Source organism: Glycine max, chromosome 3 (assembly GCF_000004515.6).
Source record: "Glycine max cultivar Williams 82 chromosome 3, Glycine_max_v4.0, whole genome shotgun sequence".
Lineage (NCBI taxonomy): Eukaryota > Viridiplantae > Streptophyta > Magnoliopsida > Fabales > Fabaceae > Glycine > Glycine max.
Window position 1 is genome coordinate 7,158,000 of NC_016090.4, and position 25,276 is coordinate 7,183,275.

General features: G+C 37.0%; 1 pseudogene; it reads left to right on the plus strand.

Annotated features, from left to right (window-relative positions):
• LOC100802386 (disease resistance protein RUN1-like) overlaps positions 1 to 21,154 on the plus strand; it is a 28,073-nt pseudogene extending 6,919 nt beyond the window's left edge.
• The last annotated feature ends 4,122 nt before the right edge of the window (positions 21,155 to 25,276 follow it).

A 25,276-nucleotide genomic window follows, 5' to 3' on the forward strand; every position in this document is an offset into this window, starting at 1 on the left:
GAGCACGTAACCTCCCCAACCCCTTATTTGGTGAGATGTCCAACATTCATGTACAAGTGTCCTGAACGAATTGTCCATCAGCCAACAATCAAGGATCCTGAATGGCTTTGGGCCCCAATCTACTGACTTAGATCTGAGCAACACTGGGCAATGATTAGAAAAGTTCCTGTCTAGTGGGTGCTGGGAACTCCCCAGCCATTTGGCTAGCCAATCTGAAGATACCATGAATCTATCAAGTTTGCTCTTGGCAGCTCCATTGGGCCTAAACCACGTGAACTTTCTTCCCACCCATGGTACGTCCTCTACTTCCAGCTGCTCAATCCACTCATTAAACTCGTTTATACTGCTGTCCTCCATCCTTCTCTGACAGACTCCCAACCTTTCTGAAGGATTTCTGATGTTGTTGAAGTCCCCCATTATACACCATAATCCCCCCTGATTCAAGAATTTCAGCTGTTTGATGTTGTCCCAAGGTAGTCGTTTGGACTGGATATCACATGGCGAATACACACTTACAATATGAACCAGTTGTGCCTCCTTAATCCACTGACCAATTAACAGGATAAAGCCTGTTCCAATAACTTTCCTCTCTAATATGAAGGTCTTATCACTCCACAAGCATAAGATCTTTCCTGCAGTATTAACTGCTGGTTGCATTTCCCAAGAAACCTGCGGGTCTCCCCATAATGCCTGGCACAAGGAATTGTCAATTGTCTCCTTCTTTGTTTCCTGGATACAGATCATATCAGCGTTCTCTTTTTTAACCAATCTCCGTATGGCTGGCAATTTCACCCCCCTCCCTAACCCTCTGACATTATATGTAATAATGTTCATAGATTAACACTTGTGTTTCCTAGTCTCTCCGCCTCTTTTCTATCTCTTTCTTCTAGTGTCATAATTTCTGAACTAGCCTCTCTTGGTCTACTACTGATGTTGCTCCCAATTGTTTTGCTATACTCCACATCTCTGTTGCATCTTGCTTCAATTTTCCTTCTTGGTCTACATTCTCCACTGCATCCCGAGATGAGAATATCTCCGGTTGGCCAGAAATGTCATTAAGCCCCTTAGTATCTTTCCCTGCTTCTTCTACGGGTTGATGCTATTCGGTGAGTTCATTTAGTTGTGGTTGTGTTCCATGGACTTCAATATTTGCACAACCCAGCCCCTTAGTATCTTTCCCTGCTTCCTCTACGGGCTGATGGTGTTCAGTGAGTTCCTTTAATTGTGGTTGTGTTCCATGGACTTCAGTATTTGCACTGCCCATCTGTGGTTGTTTTTTGAACCTCCTTGTTCTAGAATACACATGCCATGAAGGGGCTGTGGCAACAATTTCAGATTGTGGGCTGAGGGCAAGGGGTGTATTACCCTTGAGGGGGGTGCAGAAAGAAAAGCCCATATTTTTTGAATTATCCTGCTCCCTAGGATGGTCACGTGACTGTTTCTGCCTCAATATTTGTTCATGCACGACATCTCTTTTAATTTCTGGCTCAATTTCACTAATATAGCAAATTTCCTTTCCCACTTTGTCATTTCGCTTCCCGATAGCCTGCAATTGATCATCGTCACAGGTGCCATTCTCTGCATTGTTGACTTCAGCCCTTGTTGGTTGGTGGACTTCCCGTTCTGCACCTTCACCCAAAATGGGATCTGCCATGCTTCCTTTCCAGCTAGTCCGAGTTATCCGCAAGTTACTGGTATTACCCAGTGGTCCTTGCTTTACATATTGACCACTGGGTAATTGCGCAAATTGCTCCGCATGGCCTCCGAGGTCCGTCACGTTGTCCAACGCGGTGTCGCTCATTGCATTTCCCCCAAACGCAGTTGCGCTGTTGGGTGCGGCCTCAAGCATGGCATTTATGTCCACTTCCGTTGCAGCGCCGTGCGCAGTGAGCTCAGGCTGCGCGCCCCGATGCGCTCCCTCAGTAGCAATCGCGCTGTCATTCGCGACTCCACGCATGGCAGCTGTAGCCTCGTCCGTCATGGCTTCAGGGGTAGCAAGGTCTTGTTGCGCTCCCTGGTTCTCCATCTGCACCATCTCAATCGTGAAAGGCTAGACATGTCTCCTTATCGAGGTTGCGTTGAAGCCACCATCCTCCACCAGTGTTCGACTGGCTTCCATGAGCGGCGTCCCGACATCGCTAACATCTGTAGCTATTTCTTCCGATGACCCATACACTCTCCTGCACCGGCAATGGTGTGTCTCTGGGCAGCTCCCACCCTCCTCCACTATATGCACACCGTACACCTCTTCTCGGATGTGTACGTTAACAGTGTGTTGTATAATCAGCTTCCATGGAGTTTTGATCAAGATTCTTGCCCTGTCCAGCCTCTGAAGCACCTCTACGTCGTCGTCAACGTCCACTAAATCTCCAATACCAGACACTATCTTCCTGATGTGTTCTGTGTTCCAGGCCACTAATGGGATACCCCAGCAGTTCACCCAAGTCAGCTGGCATCCAGGACATAACTTCGGGTTCCACTTTTCTAGTGAGTGGAACAGGGAGAGTCCTCCTTCGGTTTCTTCTTCCATAATCCGTTTGGCTCTGTCATCAGAGAGGCATAGCAGGAGTACCATATCATCTCCCATGTATTTTAGCGATATGTCAGCTCCAATATCCCAAAGGAAATCATCCTCAAGCCTATCAAACATAGTCAAATTCTTTAGTCTGCCCACCCACGCGTCGTTGAGCCATTATGTCCCTATTGTTGTGAAGTCAAGATACACCGATGACCTTGATGTGTTATGGATGTCTGGGCTGCCCCTTGGGGCTGAGTGTCGTTTGTTCCCTACCACGACCTCCGCGTAAGACCCTTGATGCACTATCGGAAATGAATCTCTTCGAGAAGGTTCCCACTCTCCCTTTTACTGTTTCTGTTCTATGTAGTTAACTTCTGGCAGTATTTGTGCGTCCTTAGCCCTCCCATATCTTGGGATGTTAACATACATCTTCAGTCCACCGAAAATGCTATTGTCTAGCTTCTTTTCTTAGCTGTGCACATCCTCCCTCCCTTTGAATCTTACAAAACCATATCTTTTACCAATCTTGTTCCTGTGTCTGGACAAGAACACTTCCCGTATGTCACCATATTATTTGAAATGGAGCCATAGTGCTTTCTCTGTCGCATCCTCAAGGGAAGCGGGTGAAATAAAATGATTGTATATCATTCTGCCCTCTCCAGTTAGCTTGATAGTAGCTTTGTGGTTGTCCATTCCTGTTCCAAACCTGGTTCCGATGAGGATCCACTCTCTCTCTCCCTCTGTCTCTCTCTCCCTCGCCTGGTTCTCACTGTCTCCCACCCCTCTCAGTCTCTATCTCTCTCTCGCTGTCTTTCTTCTCCGTTGACTGGTAAGAATCACCACAAGTGGACTCGAGCGATGCAGTAAGCGTTGATTACGAAGAACAAGTAGAAATTAGTTGATGGAAGCATCGAAAAACTTGATCGGTGTGATCCGATTGACAAAACATGGGAAAGATGCAACAACAGTTTGGTACGTTCCTGGATTATGATCTTTGATGCTAGGAGGAACTTGCGAGAAAGATTCTGATTCTAGGAAAGCATGGTTGACTCTGAACTTTCCTCTGATGCTAGGAGGAATTTTCGAGAAAAAGATTCTCACAGACAGATCTGGTAAGAATTTCCAAAATTCAGGAAGGCTTCTATTCCTTCAAACAGAATTCACTTTCTATCACTCAATTTGTTAATGAACTCACAATACTGGATAATGCTGGATAATGTTTTCAGTGAAAGGAATTGGAGCCTAAAAAGGCAACGGAGCAGCCTGTTGTAACAGGCCTCAATGGTGAATAATACAAGACTCTCATTTAGCACGTGTTTGAATAAAGTATTTAAAGAGGGTCATGTAATTTTTTAGGGTATTTCAATTGATACTCAGGAAAATACAACTTTTGGATATCTACTTTCAGAATTTCATAAATTCTCCATTTTTTCAGTCCTTTGTTAAAATGAGGAATTTACAATTCCACTAAAATAGGTGGAATTTCAAATTCCACCCATCACACACCACACGCCCTTTCCTCTTGGTTCTGTTGCCTATTGACAACAGAAGATTACTCCATGAGATCAATTTTCAACAACCTCCTGCAACCGGACACTCATTGGAGCTCAATATTCCTCAACCAAGATGAGGGCACGAGTTGAAAACTCAACACTCAAGCATCGTTTGCTGCAGGATTCTGATAGACATGGCACATACATGACATCGATTGCTACCAACAGGCATATTTCTCAGTGTACACATTCTAACATCTTCACCACCGTCAATGACGTCGACGCGGATCCCTTAACGTGGTGGTTTCGTTCCTCCTCACCATCAATGCTATCAGGGTTGCAAAGCTTCAAACATGGCTAATGCTTTGTCTTTGACCCATCAACTAGAATGTTGCAGTAGTAAAAATCTTGGACCGTCACTGTTGGAGAAGTTTCTCAGGTAGAAGGATATAGTGGAGACAAATCAGTTTTGAGTTTTGAAAGGATGGCAAGCAGATAATAAACAATTGATCCAAATTAAATTAATAACCCAAACATCTGCAATTGAATGAAATTTGATATCCTTCATTTGAATTACATTGAATTTTAAAATCTCTGGTATTTTAAAACTTTCTATCCAAACATAGAAGGTTTTTGGCTCACTGTGTCTGTTATGTCTCTACACTTGCTGCTGCCTACAAAGGAAAATTTGAATGTAGAGCCCAAAAATATGCCTTTTGGGGGGGGGGGGGGGGTGGGGTACAAGGCAGGAGTTAAAGGATATTTAGCATATGACATTCATAGCAAAGAAATTTTGATATCCAGGAATGCTCAATTTTATGAACACATATTCCCTTGCCTCTTTCAGTCCATCTCTCTACCATCTTTGTTGTCAATGCTGCTATTTGCATTAACCAACAAAGACAACTACCTAAACATGTAAAGGACTATATTTTATTTGTCTGATCACTACTACTAAGCCATCAAAATGCCTTTATCCCATTAGTTCTTACCTCTCCTATCAGTCATTATCCCCTAATCACAAAGCTTATGGCCTTTTCATTTCTACCTTAATTGACCCACCACTTTCACACAAACCAACAAGGATCAATGTTGGTTGATGCCACGCAGGCAGAACTTAGAGCTTTAGAGGGAAATCAGACCTGTTAGATTGTGGTTTGCCCCCCGTGTTCAGGGACGGATTTAAGGGGGTGGTTGCTTGCCCCCCTCCTTCAAGATTCTTTATCTACATGAGAATTAAAATAAAATTAGATTTAGAAGTATTTTTTTAAAAAATGTTTGTCTTCATCTCTCCCACTCACCAACTTGGTTGTGCCACTTCCTCTGCCCCCATCAATAGCTGTTGTGGTGGCGGCGTAACAGGTGATCCCGTTCTCAGAGCTGGAGAGGCTGAATTGCATCCTTCTCCTCTCATCGAGCCACCCACCACTTCCACTTCCGATTCTGAGGAAGATCTCCCACCACCACCAATTTCCAAAAACCCTCCTCCCCTTCAGCCCCAACACTTTTCCTCAGAATCCGAAACTGAATCGGGATCCGAGACCAAATATGTGTGATGTTCTCTCTATCTAGACTTGCACAACCTAACCAATACCTCTGTGTCGTGCACAACCTCTGCTCCCAACACCCCTTGTCCTTCTCTATCCCTCACCTGAATACGCGTGTGACCCACCCTATAACCTCAAGGCATGCGTGCGACCACTATAAACCAGATCTTGAATTGTTGTGCTACCTCCACCCTCAGCCTTGTTATTATTGGGTTGAGTTTTAGAAAGTTATGGAGGGCACCAAAAAATGGTTTTCCTGGTAGTTTCTGAATTTTATTCCCATTGACAAATTATATACACAATTTTTCAATGCTTGTTGCAATTTAGTGAATGTTCATTGAAATTGAACATCCATTTGAGACAATTTATTGATTTTAAAGATTGTTGAGATTTTGGCAAATGAAAGTTGTAAATTAGAAGCAAAGCATTTTGAACGGAATATGCAGATTGTTGCTCTGGTTGATGTTGGAAGTTGTTGGGGTTTTGGGTGTTTGCATACTATTGTGGTGGTGGTTGTGTCATAGTGAAAGTTTTTGTGGCTGGCGGAGATTGTGATGGCAGAAGCGGTTGTGAAGGTGAAGAGGACCAAAAGGGTGGCGATGAGTAGGAGCATATTGGGGTTTAGGCTCAACACAGAAAGGGGTAGTAGATTGGGAAAAGAAAGAAAAAAAAGAAAATTTTTTAACATGCAAAACGATGTTGTTTTTTACTTTTTTTCCATGTGTAATCCCATTCAGACAAAAATCACATGTGGCATCACACAAGGCATGCTTGCATGGTTGGTTAAAGGCCACGTAGGCAAATAATGATCTCGGATTAACGGTAGGGACTTGAGACAAATTTTTTCAAATATTAAGGACTTGATCCAAAGGAAAAATTTATTAAGGACCAAATGTAAAAAATGGGTATTGATCAGGGACCAAAAACATATTTAAGTCTTTTATTTATCAAATAATTATTTATTAGAAGTTAAATAATTATGTAAAAATAAAAATTGACCCCCCACCCCCTTTAATGCATTCCTGGATTCGTCCTTCTGCCAATGTTGTGCCCATTGTCCGCCAATGGGTGTACAAAATTAAGAGGAAACTGGATGGATCTATTGAGAGCTTGGTTCGAGGCTTGGTTGGTGACCAAAGGTTAATTGCAACCATATTAAGGGTGTGATTACTTTAATACTTTCCCTCCAATGGCAAAGTTAACCATAATCCGAGTTTGACCTTTTGGCTTTGGTATCTATCAACAATTGGTTCATTCACCAATTGGATGTTAATAACGCATTTCTCCATGGGGATCTAAAGGAAGTGTGTATGTGCAAGTGCCTCAAGTGCCAAGAAATAATAAGGTTTGCAAGCTTGTTAAGTAACTCTATGGACTTAAACTAGTTAGTCGCAAATGGTATGAGAAGTTGAATTTCTTGCTTCTCCAACTTGGATTTCAACATTCTATAGTTGATCACTCCTTTTTTATTCGTCACACAGTTGATTCCCTTACTACTTGTGTATGTAGTTAACGTAGTCATTGTTGGAAATTCTATGGATATGATAACTTCGTTCAAGCAGATTTTAGATAATCAATTTGGCATCAACGATTTGGGCATTCTTAAGTTCTTTCTTGGTTTTGAAGTTTCTCACTCATCAAGAGGTATCTCTTTATGCCAAGGCCAATATTGTCTCGATCTCTTAAGTGATGCTGATGTTCTCAGTGCCAAACCTGCAACCACCCCTTCTAAACCTACCTTGAGACTTTGCCAAGATGTCATCTCCTATAGCTGACTTTCACAAGCTCAGATATATCCCATGCTGACCAACAACTTTGTCAATTTTCAGCCCTCCCAACAGTGAGTCATCATCAAGTAGCCCAACACGTACCTTGGTATTTGAAAGGGAATCCCGGCGAAAGGACTTTTCTTAATTTCCTGTGTCATCTATAATACAACTCCCTGGTTTTAGTGACACAGATTAGGGTGGATGTCTCAATACTAATCGTTCTATGTCTGCTTATTGTTTCTTTTTGGGAGACTCGGTCATTGGTTTGTTGGAAATCCAAGAAGCAGTGAGCAGTGGCAAAGTCCTCATCTGTGGCAGAATATCGAGCCTTAGCTCAGCTACTTGTGAGCTGCAATTGTTGATTTTTCTTCTTCAAGATCTCTCCTTTACTTTTTCCAAACAGTCGATGATCTGATGCAATAATCAAAGTGCTTTGTACATCGCAACCAAACCCATTTTTCAAGAGAGGACCAAGCATCTCGAGATTGATTTTTATGTTTTCCGCGAGAAATGTATGGTTGGATTCATGCCACTGCTACCCTAATACACCACTGACCAAACTGAAGACCTCTTCACCAAAAGTTTACATCCCAAGAATTTTCAGAAATTTGTTTTCAAGCTGGGATTGATTTCTATTTTCCAACCCACAACATGAGGGGGAATATTACACTTGTATTAGTTGGTTACCGGTTCAATGGATTTATTTGTTTGTTATAACCTGCTAAGCCGATTTAGATAGTCCACTGTATAAAGAGGCTTTGTATGAATTATCCATTTGTTATTCTTTAATCGTTTAATTGTCTCTTAAAAATAACATCTATGAAATTCATAACATGTATGAAGGGAAAAAGTGAAGATTGCTGTTAAAGAGATGAAACATTGGGCACAGGCACTTCGTGAGGCTGCTAGCATCTCAGGGATTGTAGTCCTAAATTCCAAGTAATGAAACACTTCTGCCTTCTCACATTTCTTCATCTAACACTCAACATTTTTTAATACTTCAAATGTTTATGTACGATAGTAGCGTAATTGTACACTTTTTAAATTGGCTATTAACCAAATTAATCAACCATCATTTCTAATTTTTTTCCTCGTTACTTTTATTATTCAGAGGTCATGTTTAAAGCATTTTATAGAAAGAGAAATATTTAAAAGATGGAAATAGAGTTAATATACATGGTAGATTAGCAGAGTAAGAATAATTATGGCAATTTAGTGTTTATAAAACAATATAAAAAAATTAAGGTTAAATAAATATTTCCTTTTCTTGAACTGAAGCAAGGTTGCCAAAGGCAATAACATCTGATTTTAAAAGAGCCAAAATCTGGGGAGGAGCGTCCTCGAGCCAGTACATTTCAAGAAAATTAAAAGCTAACATAGCTAATTTATCAGCCACTAAATTCCCTTTCCCTCTTTGTGAAACTAAAGGCAGATTTCTCCTTCTATTCGTAAGAGATTCAAAATCCTTTAGAATTTCTGCCTGGTAAGAGACAAATCTTGTCTTCTATGATTCTTCCATGCCATATGCAGAAGTTAACTATTAGTCTCAAATGTGGTGTTTGAAAAACACATGTGCCCCAGCGTCTTAATATCCCACTTGAATGTTATCACTTCTTCAATAAGAGGATCGTAGCAATATGGAATAAAGAGGCAGGCTGAAGCCAAATGGTTACCAGTATTGTCCCTGAGAAAGAGAGAGACAACTTTTTTGATATTTTTCATTCCTTTCTGCAGAAGGCGATACATACCCTTATATACTCGCTACTAGGGAACAAGTTCCCAACAATAATAACCAAAACGATAGTGCAATCCTAACAAAATTATTCACCACTACAAAGGCACTACCAGCTACTACGGACTTCATATATGTGGATGCATGCTGCATGGGTCATAGCTAACCATGTTGTACATACTCTATGTGTTGCCTTCCTTTTGGGTCTCTGTTACGAACAGAAGTTGATAATGCTGGGTTCGAGGCCAGCTCCTCCAGAAATAAAGGGGGGGGGGGAAGAAGAAGAGCAGAGAGGAGAGGAAACTTTGCTATTTTCATTCATGCCTCATGTTGTTATTACATAGTCCTATATATATTGAATTCTATGTAACTAATTTTGGCATTTTGTGATTTCTAGAATGCTCAGAATTCAGCAATTTGGTTATTCTTGTTTGTTTCTGTTTGCACCTCCTGCACTTTGTTTCTTGCTGCTATATGTTTCCCTGTCATTGTTTCTGCTTGCACCTCCTGCACTTTGTCTGCTGCTATATGCTTCCCTATCACTCCCTACCCCGTCAAAAACACCTTGTCCTCAAGGTGTTAGGCATTTAAACTACAACCTCCAAAAATAATACCAGGATCCCATGGTTTATTTTGACGAACCTGCAATTCCACAAAGTGCCCGTGAGGAAAGAACATCACGCGTAATGGTGTTGGAGCCGTCCGACAAGGTAAGCTCAGAAAGATCGATAGTGGAGGTTGGAAGAAGGTGTGGGTACTTCTCCCATCAGTAAGGAGGACCACTCGATTACCGGAGAGAAGGTCGGCGGGGCGCAAATTTCTCGATGCTAAATCACCCGAGAAGAAGGTCAAACTAATTTGGGCCGAATGGATCGGGTGCGGGTTGGGTGTGGGTTTTGGGTCCGGGTCAGGTTTGAGTTTTGGGCTAGGGTCAGGTGTGGGTTTTGGGTCTGAGGTCGGGTCAACTGGGTCCGTATTAAGGCAATTGGAATCTTCATCTTCAGCAACCAGAAGGGAAGCTTTAGAAACGCCGTAATGCCCTTTAGGGTATCGTTCGTCACAAGTGAAACACATCCCACGCTTTCGTCAGAAAGTGGGTTCCTCCGGCGTCAAGCGTTTCACCATGGGTGGCGGAGATGGTGGTGATGGCAAAAGAGGCAGAATTATGGTGGAACGAGGGGGTGGGGGTGCGGATGTGGAGGCAGACGAAGGTCCATCATTTGCTGCTCCTGGAGCTTCGCAAGGCCGGCGGCCTGGTCCACAGTCATGGGCTGATGGGCCTGGACTGCGCGGCGGATCTCCGGCCTCAAACCCGAGATGAAGCAAGGCAATAGGAAGGGGGCCGACAAGCCGATAATTCTATTAGCCAAGTCTTCAAACTCCTTCAGGTATGTGAGCACTGAACCCGTCTGAGTGAGTTTGAACAGGGCACCAGTGGGGTCCTCAAACGGTGATGGGGCGAACCAGGGTTTTGCAGGAACAAAAGTGGTGTGGTGAGAAACCGGTGTGGGTTTGGGCATGGTGGAGGAAGGCATAGGAGCATGGCGGAAGAAACACTGGTCCAGGTTGAGGTTCGTAGAGTGCATGACATTGTCAAGATGAGCAAGGGCCTCGTCGAGGTTGCGGAAGGCCATGAGGACAAATGAGAGCACCAATTGTTACGAACAGAAGTTGATAATGCTGGGTTCGAGGCTAGCACCTCCAAAAATAAAGGGGGGGGGGGGGGAAGAAGAAGAGTAGAGAGGAGAGGAAACTTTGCTATTTTCATTCATGCCTCATGCTGTTATTACATAGTCCTAATATATTGAATTCTATGTAACTAATTTTGGCATTTTGTGATTTCAAGAATGTTCAGAATTCAGCAATTTGGTTATTCTTGTTTGTTTATGTTTGCACCTCCTGCACTTTGTTTCCTGCTGCTATATGCTTCCCTGTCACTGCTTCTGCTTGCACCTCCTGCACTTTGTCTGCTGCTATATGCTTCCCCATCAGTGTCACGCTTTTTTGCTTATTGCAGACCCCTTGCTTCCTGTAGTCCCAATTTGGTATCCCTATCAAAGACCCTTGCTGTGAAGTCTGGGTTGCTTAAAGCTATAATTTCACTCATCCAAGCATTGAAATTTGAAATGGCAGAGCTCGAATATACCCCCACATTTGATGCTAACCATATTCTCTTGACACCCTCACAGCCAATCAAAGCATGAATCGTTGTTTACTCCTTACCATGGGCACATTGGACCAATATGCATTCCCCTTTTGATCAGGTTTTGTCTCACTCAGAGAATGTTGTGGCATGCCCTCCACACAAGGTTTTGGCATTTTGGTGCAATATCAGTTTTCCAAATCTCTGGACCTAAATTTCTAGCTATAGAACTTGTTGATCCCACCTCATTTTGCATCTTTTTCATCTCACACCGGCAACCGGATTTGACATTGTACCTCCCATCCATAGAATGTCGCCATTTAGCTTGTCTTCCTTTCCCGTTTCAGTCAAAGGAATGCTGTGAATTTCTTCCTTATATGTGACAGAAAAAGCATCTTAATAAGCTCCCCCTTCCATTGTCTTGCTTCATCGTTAATGAGATCAGCCACTAGCAAAGGATTTACTTCTTGTGATTCGTGTGGGACATGGTATAAAGATACATCTCCACTTTGGAGCCATTTGTCTTCGTAAATCCTCCATAACACTCTTCCTTCATTATATCCTTTGACGCCATAATAATACTAGACCACACATAACTTGGTCTATGTCCTCTGGATGCGTCTAAAGGGTGAAATCGTGGATAGTATTTTGCCTTTAGCACTCGGGCCACCAATGAATTTTCAAAACATATGAGGCCCCACCATTGCCTTCTCTTTCCACCCTATTACTTTCATCCACACTCTTTAACAAATTGGAAGACCTATGATTTTGATCTACTTATGAATGTGGACAATCCTAGGTATTTGTCATGACTTTCCACTACCTTTACACAAGAAGCCTTGTTAGCTCATCAATTCTGGGACTAGGAAGATTTCGCTTACATGAGAGTTATTTCATAGGACATCAAAATATTCACTAGCCTTTTTGCCTCCTCCACCATGGCTCTACAGAAAATCAAAAGCTTATGTTGCGTTATAATTAATCATTCTAAGTTTCATCAATAATAGGGGGAAGAATACACTTTAGCCTGTTAGCAATAGTTTTTGTAATAATCTTAAACAAAACATTACAAAGGCTAATAGGTCTAAACTCACTAGCATGAGAGGGATTTTTTACCTTTTGGATAAGAGTCTCATTTATCATAGAAGGGTCTTGGTCGATCACCATTCAAAATATTCAGGGCCATGTTTGTGACCTCCTCTCTAATAATATATGCCAAAACTTCTGATAGAATAAAGCTGGATTGCCATCTTTCCTGGGAGCTTTGGTGGGGTGCACTACTCTAAAAGGCTTCATAAATCTCCTCTCTTGAAAACTCCACATCCAGAAAGGATCACATCTCTCCATAATTTCTCCCCTCCACAAGGCTTGCAATTTCTGTCATGCCATGAGGCGGAGATGTGGTAAAAAGATCAGAGAAATGCTTTGTTAATACCTCACCAATGTCCTCTGCATTCCTATACACATTTCCATCATCATCCTGATTCTTCTTTGTGGTATTGACTTGCTTTCGGTGGGATGTTTTTCTATGAAAGAAAGTTGTGTTCCTATCCACATACATCAACCACTCCACCTTCAACCTCTGCTTCCAAAGGACCTCCTCAAGCCTTAAAGGCTCCTCCAACTCACCTTCAATCTCAACTTTTGTGTTTGTTAAGAAACTGACCTGGGGGCTGTGTTGAATCTTAAATAGTTTATTTCAAAGCCTTTTGATTTTTTGAGACAAATTTCCAAACCTTTGTGACCCACACTCATCTAAATTCGCCCCTAGCTGGGTAATATTTTGTGTATTTATGCTATTAGTAGTTGGAAGATTCTTTCACTCAAACCTTTTTGTCTTTGAACGCCTTCATCACATTGGAAGATTCTTTCGTATGAATCTTTCCCACCAACCAAAAACCTTCATCTTTACTCCTTTCTCCCACTTCAGGTATTTTGACTATCTCCCCCTCCTCCTCGAAATCAACATCTTTCATATTCTTCATTTTGTGAAATTCAAGTAGGCAGATCTGAGAAAAGACAAGAACAGTTGTCTTGAGATTTGAGAAAAATCTTCCTGCTCACAACTAGAGAAACCCTAGCAAAGCCTTCAAAGGGAGATTAAAACAATATAAACATAAATTTCAAATTAACTAATATTTATAATTAATTAGATATCAATAATGATGGTTAACTGTATTTTTAGGAAATCAGCAAGCAAACATTGTTTAAAGTAGTACAAAAACAAGAGCTTGTTTGTTCATTGTACATATTTATTTTTTGTTTTTAAATAACAAAACAAAATGTTTGATAAAAGTAATTTGGGATATTTTAAAAAACAATCTTGGTTTTAGTTTTTAAAATTGAAAGTGAACAATATATGATTTTTCTCTTGTGTTAATTACTCTTATTCTTGGTTTAAATACAATTTTGGTCCACCTATTTTTTTCAATCCGTAATTTTGGTCTATCTATTTTAAAATAAAAATATTTCATTCATTTATTTTAAGAAATTCTCAATGAAACCGTGAACCTAACGTCTTCATTTATGGTACCATAAAAATGTGTTAATTAATTAAAGTGAATGAAACAAATGTAGGCAAAATTCAAAGATATACAGAAGTTATGATTTTTTTAAAAATAATAGACCAAATGCCTTTATTTTAAAATAGTATAACCAAAATTGTAGGTGGACTAAAATTATATTTAAGCATTTCTTATTTTTGTTGCTTCATCTTCATCTTCCATTAACTTTATTTTTTCCCGTTCTAAATATTAGGTATTGACAAATGTTCGGCAAAAAAGTTTTCAAAACCAAAAAATAAAATCAGAATCAAGCACACTCTAAGAACTATAATAGATTTATCATTTTGTCATATATATTTTATAGAAATGTTAGTAAGTACCATGCAATGGATGAACCTAATGGAGAACAATAGACGCTTGTACAATTATAACTTTTTACTCAAATTTCTCTTAAATTTTGATCCATATATGGACACACCTTTTCTTTGTTTTTATTATGTTTTTTATTATAGGAATGAAAGTGAGGCTATCAAAACTATTGTTGAAAACGTTACGCGTTTGTTAGACAAGACAGAGTTGTTCGTTGCTGATAATCCAGTCGGCGTAGAACCACGAGTCCAGGAAATGATTGAACTAATAGACCAAAAACAATCAAATGATGTTCTACTACTCGGGATGTGGGGGATGGGAGGCATTGGTAAAACGACTATTGCAAAAGCCATTTACAATAAGATTGGCCGCAATTTTGAGGGAAAAAGCTTCCTCGCACATATTAGGGAAGTTTGGGAGCAAGATGCTGGTCAAGTATATCTACAAGAACAACTTCTATTTGATATCGAAAAAGAAACAAACACAAAGATGCGTAATGTTGAATCAGGAAAAGTTATGTTAAAAGAACGACTTCGCCATAAAAGGGTACTTCTTATACTTGATGATGTAAATAAATTGCATCAATTGAATGTTTTGTGTGGAAGTCGTGAATGGTTTGGTTCAGGGAGTAGAATAATCATCACAACTAGAGATATGCATATACTTAGAGGGAGAAGAGTTGACAAAGTGTTCAGAATGAAAGGAATGGATGAAGACGAATCTATTGAGCTTTTTAGTTGGCATGCATTTAAGCAAGCAAGTCCAAGAGAAGATTTTATTGAACTTTCTAGAAATGTAGTTGCTTATTCTGCGGGATTGCCACTAGCTCTTGAAGTCCTTGGGTCCTATTTGTTTGATATGGAGGTAACAGAGTGGAAGAATGTATTGGAGAAACTCAAGAAAATTCCTAATGATGAAGTACAAGAGAAATTAAAAATAAGCTATGATGGTTTAACTGATGATACAGAGAAAGGAATATTCCTTGATATAGCTTGTTTCTTTATAGGAATGGACCGGAATGATGCTATACATATATTAAATGGTTGTGGGCTTTGTGCAGAAAATGGAATACGTGTCTTGGTAGAAAGAAGCCTTGTAACTGTAGATTATAAGAACAAGCTTGGAATGCATGATTTGCTGTGAGACATGGGAAGAGAAATCATTCGTTCAAAAACACCAATGGAGCTTGAGGAGCGTAGTAGGTTATGGTTTCATGAAGATGCGCTTGATGTATTATCAAAAGAAACTGTAAGACTTCCATCTATTATTTTTTTTTATTTAAAATATCCAAAGCTAATGGATACAACTAACACATTTATGAGTCAGTTCTTAATATTCATTTGTGCGATTGATTGTCACAAGAATTTTGAAAATTGGTTTGGTTGTGAATTGGTTTTTGCTTCTTAGCTCCTAAAACAAATGATGGGTTTTCTCACAAGAGTTTTAACTACCATATATCTTTTTAGCTACGCATGTTTTACCCTTTCATTTTTTCTATCATAGGGAACAAAAGCTATTGAGGGACTGGCTTTGAAGTTACCAAGAACTAATACAAAATGTTTGAGCACTAAAGCTTTTAAGGAGATAAAAAAACTCAGGTTGCTTCAACTTGCTGGTGTACAACTGGTTGGAGATTTCAAGTATCTTTCCAAAGATCTTAGATGGCTTTGTTGGCATGGATTTCCTTTAGCATGCATACCAACAAACCTTTATCAAGGAAGTCTAGTTTCCATTGAGCTAGAAAACAGCAATGTTAATCTTTTGTGGAAAGAAGCCCAGGTATTAATTTAGGGTGTGTTTGGTTTGTATTTTCATTTTCTGTTTTCATTTCCTGTTTTCATTTTTTGAAAACTGTTTTCATTTTCAAAAGATTTGAATTCTGAAAACATGTTTGGTTTGATTTCTTGTTTTCTGTTTTCATGAAATAAAAATACTGAAAATTTATGATATATTGACTTATTGTCTTTTTGTATTTTTAGATTTGCTTAAAACTACATTCATTGTCACCGCAATTTCATTTTAACCAAAATGAAGTTTCTGTTCTCAACTGAAAATACTGAAAACGAAAATTTATTGTTTTCATTTTCTAGTTGTTTCCTGTTTTCATTTTCACGGAAAATATTTTCAGAAATCAAACCAAACACATTTTCATCACCATTTTCTGTTTTCAGTGAAAATGAAAACAGAAAACAACCAAACCAAACACCCCCTTAGTTTTTTGAAATTCATTAGTATTTTTTTCTCTTCTTTATGGTGTAATTTAAATTGTCTCAAATGTTAATACTATTTCACTATATAGTGCTTTTAGACAAATTTCATCAATGTTTTTCTCAGCCTCTCTTATATTGCAAGTACTTATGTAAAAGTTTAAGTTTAAATAAAAAATTTAATTATTAATATGCTCCTTTTATTTATTTAGAATATTTAATTAGGTCATTTTATTTCTGAAAGTTTCAATCAAGTCTTTTATTTTTTTTAAATGTCTCAATGTGATATTTTTTGTCTAATTGAGACTTACGACGTTAAGTTGCAAACTCCATGAAAAGAATCACATTGAGATATTTTTAAAAAATAAAGAATTTGATTGATAATTGAATATTCTAAATAAATAAAGAGATCAAATTGATAATTAAGTATAACTAAAATGAACGTTTATATATTCATATTCTAATACAAGCTCTAGCCTCCCTTTTATACGGTAAGCCTAAAATTGGAAATGATCAAGATACCAACATTTATTTTTTTCATATCCTAAAATATCTAAATGAACATTTAGCAAAAAAAAAATTATGCTAAACCACAAAAATTGAGGCTAAATGAACATTTAGCAAAAAAAAAATTGTGCTTGAGCCAACACTAAATAGCGTCAACTAAGTTGACTTATAGAAAACACTATTATGAGTCTATTTGTATTTGTGGTATTTACTAGACGACATTTATTAGTGTCAAATTAGATTATGTTAATTTTAGTGTTGACTTAATTCGTGCTAATAGTGTAGGTTAGACCTTGGAAACACAAATCTAAACCTTGAAGCATCCCCATTTTTGTGCTGGCATAGCTGACACAAATAAATTTATATGCAATCTATAGCGATTATTTGACCTGAATTAAGTCAATGCTATGTTACAATAGATAGTGTAGGCATTGTGGTGTTGGTGTTAAATTTTATGGCTATTTTGTTCTTTACTTGTGATACCACCATTTAATGATGCATTAGAACTTTAATTCCAATGCTAAAGTTTACGAATATTTTTCTCTTGTAGTGATATCCTCAACATGCATAAGCAATATAAAAAAGTTGCATTGCCACATCATATAAAAACTCAAAATTCTTGATAATGATTGTATGTATGAAACTTTGGTATAACAACAATAAAGTCTTATTTTTCATTAGGTAAGTGTAAAACCTTGATACATTAAATTAAAAGTTTTACCGTCAATGTAATTCTAATTTTTTTTTTAAGATTATCTATTATCTAATAAAATAGATTTTGTAAGTTTATTATGAACTTACATTATAGTTTTTTTTTTTTAAAAAAAAACATAAGAGACGGAGCTTATTATGACCTCCTCTTCAAATAATTAAATATAATAAAAACAAAGGAGAGGTAAGGTAGGAGTTGCAATTTTTACTAATTGATCAAAGAAGCCATAAAATGCTCATAAAAACTTATAGGAAAAATTGCAAAATTAGTCTTCCACTTTATCTTTAATTTCAGATTTGGTTCCTCATTTTTTTAATTCATGAATTTGGTCTTCTTGTTTTGTAAAATCGTGCAATGTTGGTCCTCCATGACATAATTGGACGTTGACTGTTAGCAAATGATATTGAGTGTCACGTGTCACGTTCTTATTAGATAATAACTATCACGTGTCATGTTCTAATTGGATGTCAACTACATAAAAAATAAAATGCATTGTTGTTCTCAAAAGAGTTATATATATATATATATATATATATATATATATATATATATATATATAATGGAAGACTTCAAAAGAAAAAGTAAACCTTTATCAAAATATATTGGCACTAAGAAATGGCATTACACAGGTATAAATATTTCACTTTCTATTGAGATGCTCGTAACACAATGTAATTGATTCTATTTATGTTTTGAGTTTTATCTCTAACTTTAATTATCTATTGTTTGCTTTTTTTTTTTGTTGTAGGTAATGGAGAAGCTGAAAATTCTTAATCTCAGTCATTCTCATTATTTAACACAGACTCCACACTTTTCAAATTTGCCTAATCTTGAAAAGCTATTACTCATAGATTGTCCAAGGTTGTCCGAGATTTCCTATACCATTGGACATCTCAATAAAGTTCTTCTAATAAATTTTCAAGATTGTATTAGCCTTGGTAAGCTTCCAAGAAGTATCTATAAGTTGAAATCTCTTAAAGCACTCATTCTTTCAGGATGTTTAAAGATTGACAAGTTAGAAGAGGAATTGGAACAAATGGAGTCTTTGACAACCCTTATTGCGGATAAGACTGCAATAACAAGAGTGCCATTTTCAATAGTTAGATAAAAAAGAATTGGATATATCTCTTTGTGCGGCTATGAAGGATTCTCACGTGATGTGTTTCCTTCAATCATTTGGTCATGGATGTCACCAACAAATAGTCTCTCATCCCGCGTTCAAGCATTTCTAGATGTGTCATCTCTCGTTTCTTTAGACGTGCCAAATAGTAGTTCCAATCATCTATCATATATTTCTAAGGACCTTCCACTGCTTCAAAGTCTTTGTATAGAGTGTGGCTCAGAACTTCAACTTTCTCTAGATGCTGCAAATATTTTGGATGCTTTATATGCCACAAATTTTGAAGAACTGGAATCAACTGCAGCCACATCGCAAATGCATAATATGAATGTTTTAACATTAATTGAATGCAACAATCAAGTACACAACTTAGGATAAAAAAAATTCAGGAGATCACTTTTAATTCAAATGGGAACGAGTTGTCAAGTCACCAATATTCTGAAACAGAGAATTTTACAGGTTTTACCCTTAATTTCTCTCTTATGTATCTAATTTCCTTATCTTTTGTCAATAGAATTATTTTTAATATATCAATTATATGTGGAAGTGTATACTATTATACGTTATATATATATATATATATATAGAAAGTTACGATACGAGTATTTAGTAATTAAAAACTATCTTCTAATCATGTGTTAGTCAATCTGTCATTGCGGTAAGAGCACGAAATCCAACATAAATCTGAATTTTACATTAGTTAAGTGTAGTACTAGTAACATCATTTTTATATGTACTTTATTTCATCATTAACTGCTATCATATTCAAAGTGCATATTTAATTTAATGCTAGGTAATTTTAAAATATATATATATATATATATATATATATATATATACACTTTAATGCGAGGTACAATTTATTATTGTCACGATATAAAATTCAATATTAAATTGAAAATGTTCTCTCACTTTTCATTGTTTTTTCGGTTGGTATAGAACTATTTTTTATTCATTTTATGTTTATTTTGTTACGGGTATGGAACTCTTACTTGGACCAATGGATTTTGTTTAAATTATCCAAGCAAATATATTTATGCATAACTTTAAATTTTTTTTTAACAATTTACTTTTCCTACTTATGATTGTTCTGAGTAGTTTTTGCGTAATCAAGATTATAATTTTAAATGATGAGAAAATGAGTTATTATCTTGTTATATCTTAAATTGTTGAATTAATTATATGGTGGTACTAATACATTGATTGATAAACTTTTGAGCATATATCTTCATTTTTACAGAATATGGCTACTAGTGATGGTGGTGGTTGTTTGCTCGCCGGTGATAGCTATCCATATTGGTTAACCTTCAACAGCGAAGGTTCATCCATGACTTTTGAAATCCCTCAAGTGAAAGGGCGTAACTTGAAGAAAATGATGTGCCATGTCCATTATTCTTCCCCGGAAAATATAACTTCAGATGGTTTGAAAAATTTGTTGGTGATAAATCACACAAAGGCCATCATTCAACTTTATAAGAGAAATGCATTAGTCTCCTTTGAAGATGAGGAGTGGCAGGGGGTACTATCAAAAATAGAGCCTGGAAACAAAGTGCAAATTGTTGTTGTCTTCTGGAGCAAATTAACTGTTTACAAGACAACAATTTATCTCATATATGAACCAATGAATGAAAAAATAGAGCATTCCCGTGCACTAAATAAGAATGTAATGGATTCTAGTGGTGATGAAAATGAATGTGTTGTTGGGACCATCTCTCTTCAAGTAGAATCCATATATAAGCCAACAAATGACATAATGGAGCATTGCCATGCATCAAATAAGAATGCAATTGTTTCCAGCAGTGATGAAAATGCATGTGTTGTCAGGCCGTCCTCTCCTCAAGTGGAATCCATAGATGACTTAAGGTGTGTTTCAAAAAAAGGCTTGATTAAGCGCTTATTGAATAAGTTCTTATCATGCGAATACTTTTGTAATGCAAACTCAGAAAATAAGAAAAATCAAGGTTAAAAGATGGTGAAAGAATGTCAGGTCCCAATTGATTCTTATGGTGGCTGCAAATCTTGTATTGTTGCTTGTACAGAGATTGTTTTGGGCAGTGGATGATCAGTTTTACATGTAGATTGGCGGCTACTATTAATGCTCTAAATCTGATTGCTAAAGAATGGATACTTGGGGAAGGTCCACTTGTTTTGGGATCTTGGTTTCTAAGGGAGTCCAACTTGAGCTTGATTCTGATGCCCTTGATTTTAATCCTTTGAAGTGAAAAAGATATGTGTAACCCGAATACTTGACAATTGATCAATCAAATGAATAGTATGCTTAAATAGAATTGGCAGGTGGATCAACTGCGTTTTTAGAGAAGTCATCAAACAAGTTGATAACCTTGGCAGTCTAAGTATGTACCTATGTGGATCATTAATTTCCTGCGGCATGAGATGCATGACTCCTATTATGGTAATTACGTTAACCGCTTTGCTAGTTAATTAATATTGTTATGAGAGATCTTGCTTAGTGTGCGTCTGCTGTAATTCTTCGATCTTTTGAAATTTAATCTAGTTATCTTAAAATAAATACTTTTTTGTTGAGATCATGTATTGTTTATTGTTTTGAATTTGAATTTATATCTAGAAATTGGGATTTATTCATTTCTTTTTGGCGAGTTTCCACGTGCACATTGTAGTTTATTTTCTTTCAAGTTTGGATTTATTTCTTTGAATTGGATAAGAATAAAGTGAAGAGAATAAGGAATACAAGACCCAAATTTGGATTTCTTTTGGAATAGGGAAAACCAATTTATCCTAATTTTTAGAATTTTGTTTTTGGAAGATTTCAATTTCTACTAAAAGAAATGATGTTTGTTTCTGGTTTTACATACAAGTCGAGTAGATTTGTTGGGCTCAAATTATTAAGTGGTTCTATTTCTGAGAAGACCGTGTATGTTATATTTACTTGTAGCATGTTCACGGGGCTCAAATTTTATTTGAATGAATGACTTCTGTCATGCAAGTTGTTATCTACTTGTGCATGCATGTAGAAATAGGTTGGATTCTTATTTGAGCTTGAATTTTTTTGCTTTCTCTGGCATCTTGTGTAGCGTTGCTCCAAAATAGAATACTATCTAAATTCTACTAAGAGCATCATTAGCTTAAGATCCCAAATTAGGATCTTAGATCACGAATAGTACAACGTCACGTACAAGGAGGGTCAGCATCATCTAATGACATATCTACATATAGAAATATAATATTATAACATAAATATTCTAATAAAATAGTATGATGGATGAAAATTAGATAACTAGCGAACTTTCATATGACAACTAAAATAAAATAGACTAACAAAGTTTTGAAGTATTAGAAGAAAAGAAACATGTCACTAATAACAAATATTATAACTAACTAACAAAGATCAACGTCAAATCCTCTTCAGAATTGTAAACTTCAAAGTCATTTTTTAATTCTTCTTCATTGTCTTGTTCAATATTGTTTGATTCTCCATTCAAATTAGTGGATTCTTTTTTATTTGTCAACATACTAGCAAGGTTTACTTCTTCAACACCACCTTTTAAATCTTGCAATTCAGAAACACTTTCAACTTCAATGACTTCATTAACATGTGACATTTCCTCATCTTGTACATGATTGGATTCAATGTAATCCCTTTGCTTCAGTTTTAATGCTACACATCAACCATGTTTGTCCCATCTTGTTGCTAGGTATGACACATAATACGCTTGTCTTACATTATGTGCACTAATGAATAGGTCAACCAAATTATAGCTTTTATGCATTCAAATTTCCACTGTACCATATTTAAGAACTACCCTTGTTCTTCTACTTGTTGGATCAAACCAGTGACAATAAAATAATACTACTCACTTAGGATAGGTTGTAGTATTATACTTAAGCTCACATATATGTTGAATGGTCCCATAAAAATCATCTAGGGCTCCTTCTGTAAGTCCATTTACGTGAACCCCACTATTTATCGTTTTCTTCCCTTCACTCCATGCTTGAGTATGGAATTTGTACCCATTGACAAAGTATGTATGTCATTCTTTAGCGTAACTCATGTGATCATATGATAAATCCTTTAAGTGTTGATTTCTCACATTTGTATGCTTATTTATAACCTACGAATATAAAGCATATGCACAACTATATTTTTTTTTACCATAAAGTAGCAAAATATAATATACAATAACATGGTTACTTTTTGCTGGAACCAAGTAGGAAAATTTGCATGTAGATTATGAGTAAAGACATTTGACTAGGATTGCAAGAATGAACTGTCCAAATATACTGTTGCATGAGTCAATTATTGGGGGGGGGGGATAATGGGAAGATACAGTCATAATTATTGAATCCAAAATGGCATACATTATGAAACTTACTCGAGGTATGATTTAACTTCAACACAATTAATCAACAGATGAACATGGGTCGAGTCTTTCTCATTGTTAGTTAACCAATGAATTAACTCTTTCCCAGAAGAATGACCTTGCTTGTCAAACACTGATAACATCGATGGGTGCCTTTTAGCTTCAATTGCAATATGATTCCTAACATTACAAGGTGACAAAATAAAGTTGTTGTAATAATGAGAACAAAAATAAGTTGTCTCACAATACATGTAAGACACATAAATGGATCCTTCCACCTGGGCCTTATTTTTCACTGCTCAATTAGAATCACCCATGAATTCATAAATTTTAAAGAAAACCAAGTCACCTTTCATGAGCATTAAAAATGACATTTAAAGAAAATACAATTACCATTTTAGTACCTTTCAAATGAATACATCCATCTATATTGGACTGGTCCACCAAGTCTAGTTTCATATGCCAAATGAATAGGCAGATGCTCCATTGAATCAAAAAACCCAAGGGGAAATATTCTCTCCAACTTGCACAAAATTAATGGAATCTTTTGTTCCATTCTACTCAAGTCATCCTTCATCAAAGTTGTAGAACAAAAATCTTTAAAGAAATAAATTATATTAATAAGTAGATTTAAGACATGTGGCGAAAATGAGCTAAAAGCAATAGGAAAAACACTCCATAAATACATGACAATCATGAATTTTCATCCCATGCATGGTTCCCTTATCAACATTGGTACATCTGGTCAAGTTAGAAGAATAACCATTTGACATTCGTAGTTCTTTTATCCATTGACAAACTAACTTTGTTTGGTTTGCAGTTAGAATGTAATTTGCTTTTGGCTTTAATAACTTCTCGTTAGCCGTCGACTTCGACTTCAAGTCTTTACGCCTACAATAAAAAGCTAAGTCCATCCTAGCCTTGAAACATCCCTAATGTTATGCCATACTTGTGTAGGTGTCAATATATGTGGTGGCTCATCTCTTTCTACTTTCCTCTTTTAAAAGGCATTTTTGTTCCTCCAAAATGCATGATCAGTAGGTAAGAACCTACGATGACAGTCAAACCAACAAGTTTTTCACTCATTTGCCAACTGAAAAGGCCTTTGTGTCCTCCATGCAATATGGACATGCTAGTCTACCATGTGTCCCCCAACCAGACAACATCCCATAAGTAGGAAAATCATTAATAGTCCACATCAAAGTCTCCCTCGTCGTGAAATTTTTCTTTCTTGAAACATCGTAAGTCATAACACCACTTCATAATTTTTTCAGATCATCAATCAAAGGTTGTGAATAAACATCAATACCAATCGTTGGATTAAATGGACTTGGTATGACACAACTCAAAAACATATATGGTTTAGTTATACACATTTCTAAAGGAAGATTGTATGGGGTAACAATGATTGGCCAACAAGAATAAGGTGAAGAGGATGCTTGAATATATGGGTTAAATCCATCTGTGCATAAATCGAGTCGCACATGTACCTGATCAAAGTGCTTCCACGCTTGAGTATAATAGCAAAATCTCCATGTACTTGATCAAAGTGCTTCCACACTTCACCATGAGATGGATGGTGTAACATGCCGGGAGATCTTCTATTCTCATAGTGTCATGACATTTGGCTTGTAGTTTGTATTGATGCAAATAGTCTTTGCAACCTTGGCATCATTGGAAAATAAAACATCACCTTTACCGGACCTGGTTAATTATCTGCTGGTTGTTCCAATATTCTTGGCACGATACCTGTGCTCATTACAAAATTTTCATTCGGTTAATGCTACATCAATGTCATAATACAACATGTAGTCATCCACACAACAATCAATCATCTTAGGCTCCAATCCCAACTTCGATACTAGACTCTTTGCATCATGAATTTTTTTTGGTGAACCATCTTTTATAGGTGTTGCATACAAAAGTATTTTTGAAATAAACTCCAAGCACTATTCAGGAACATTCCAATTGGACTTGCAAGCTAAAAGCCTCATGGATATTGATAATTTTGAGTCTGTTGTCCCTTCGTACAATGGTTCATTCGCCTCCACCAATAAATTGTAAAATCTTTAAGTATCTTCATTTGGAGATTCTTCCATATTATTTGAGTTTGGAGCCTCAAATGTTTAAGGTTGTCTCAGAGCATCACACATCATGTCTTGCATTAACATAAATTTTTCACCTAAAGCCACATATTCAACACTAGTAGAAGCATCCATGTAACTGTTACTCTCATTTAAATCAACATGCGACATGTCTTCACCATGATCAGTCCAAATCCAATAATCAGACTTGAAACTATTTTTGTATAGGTA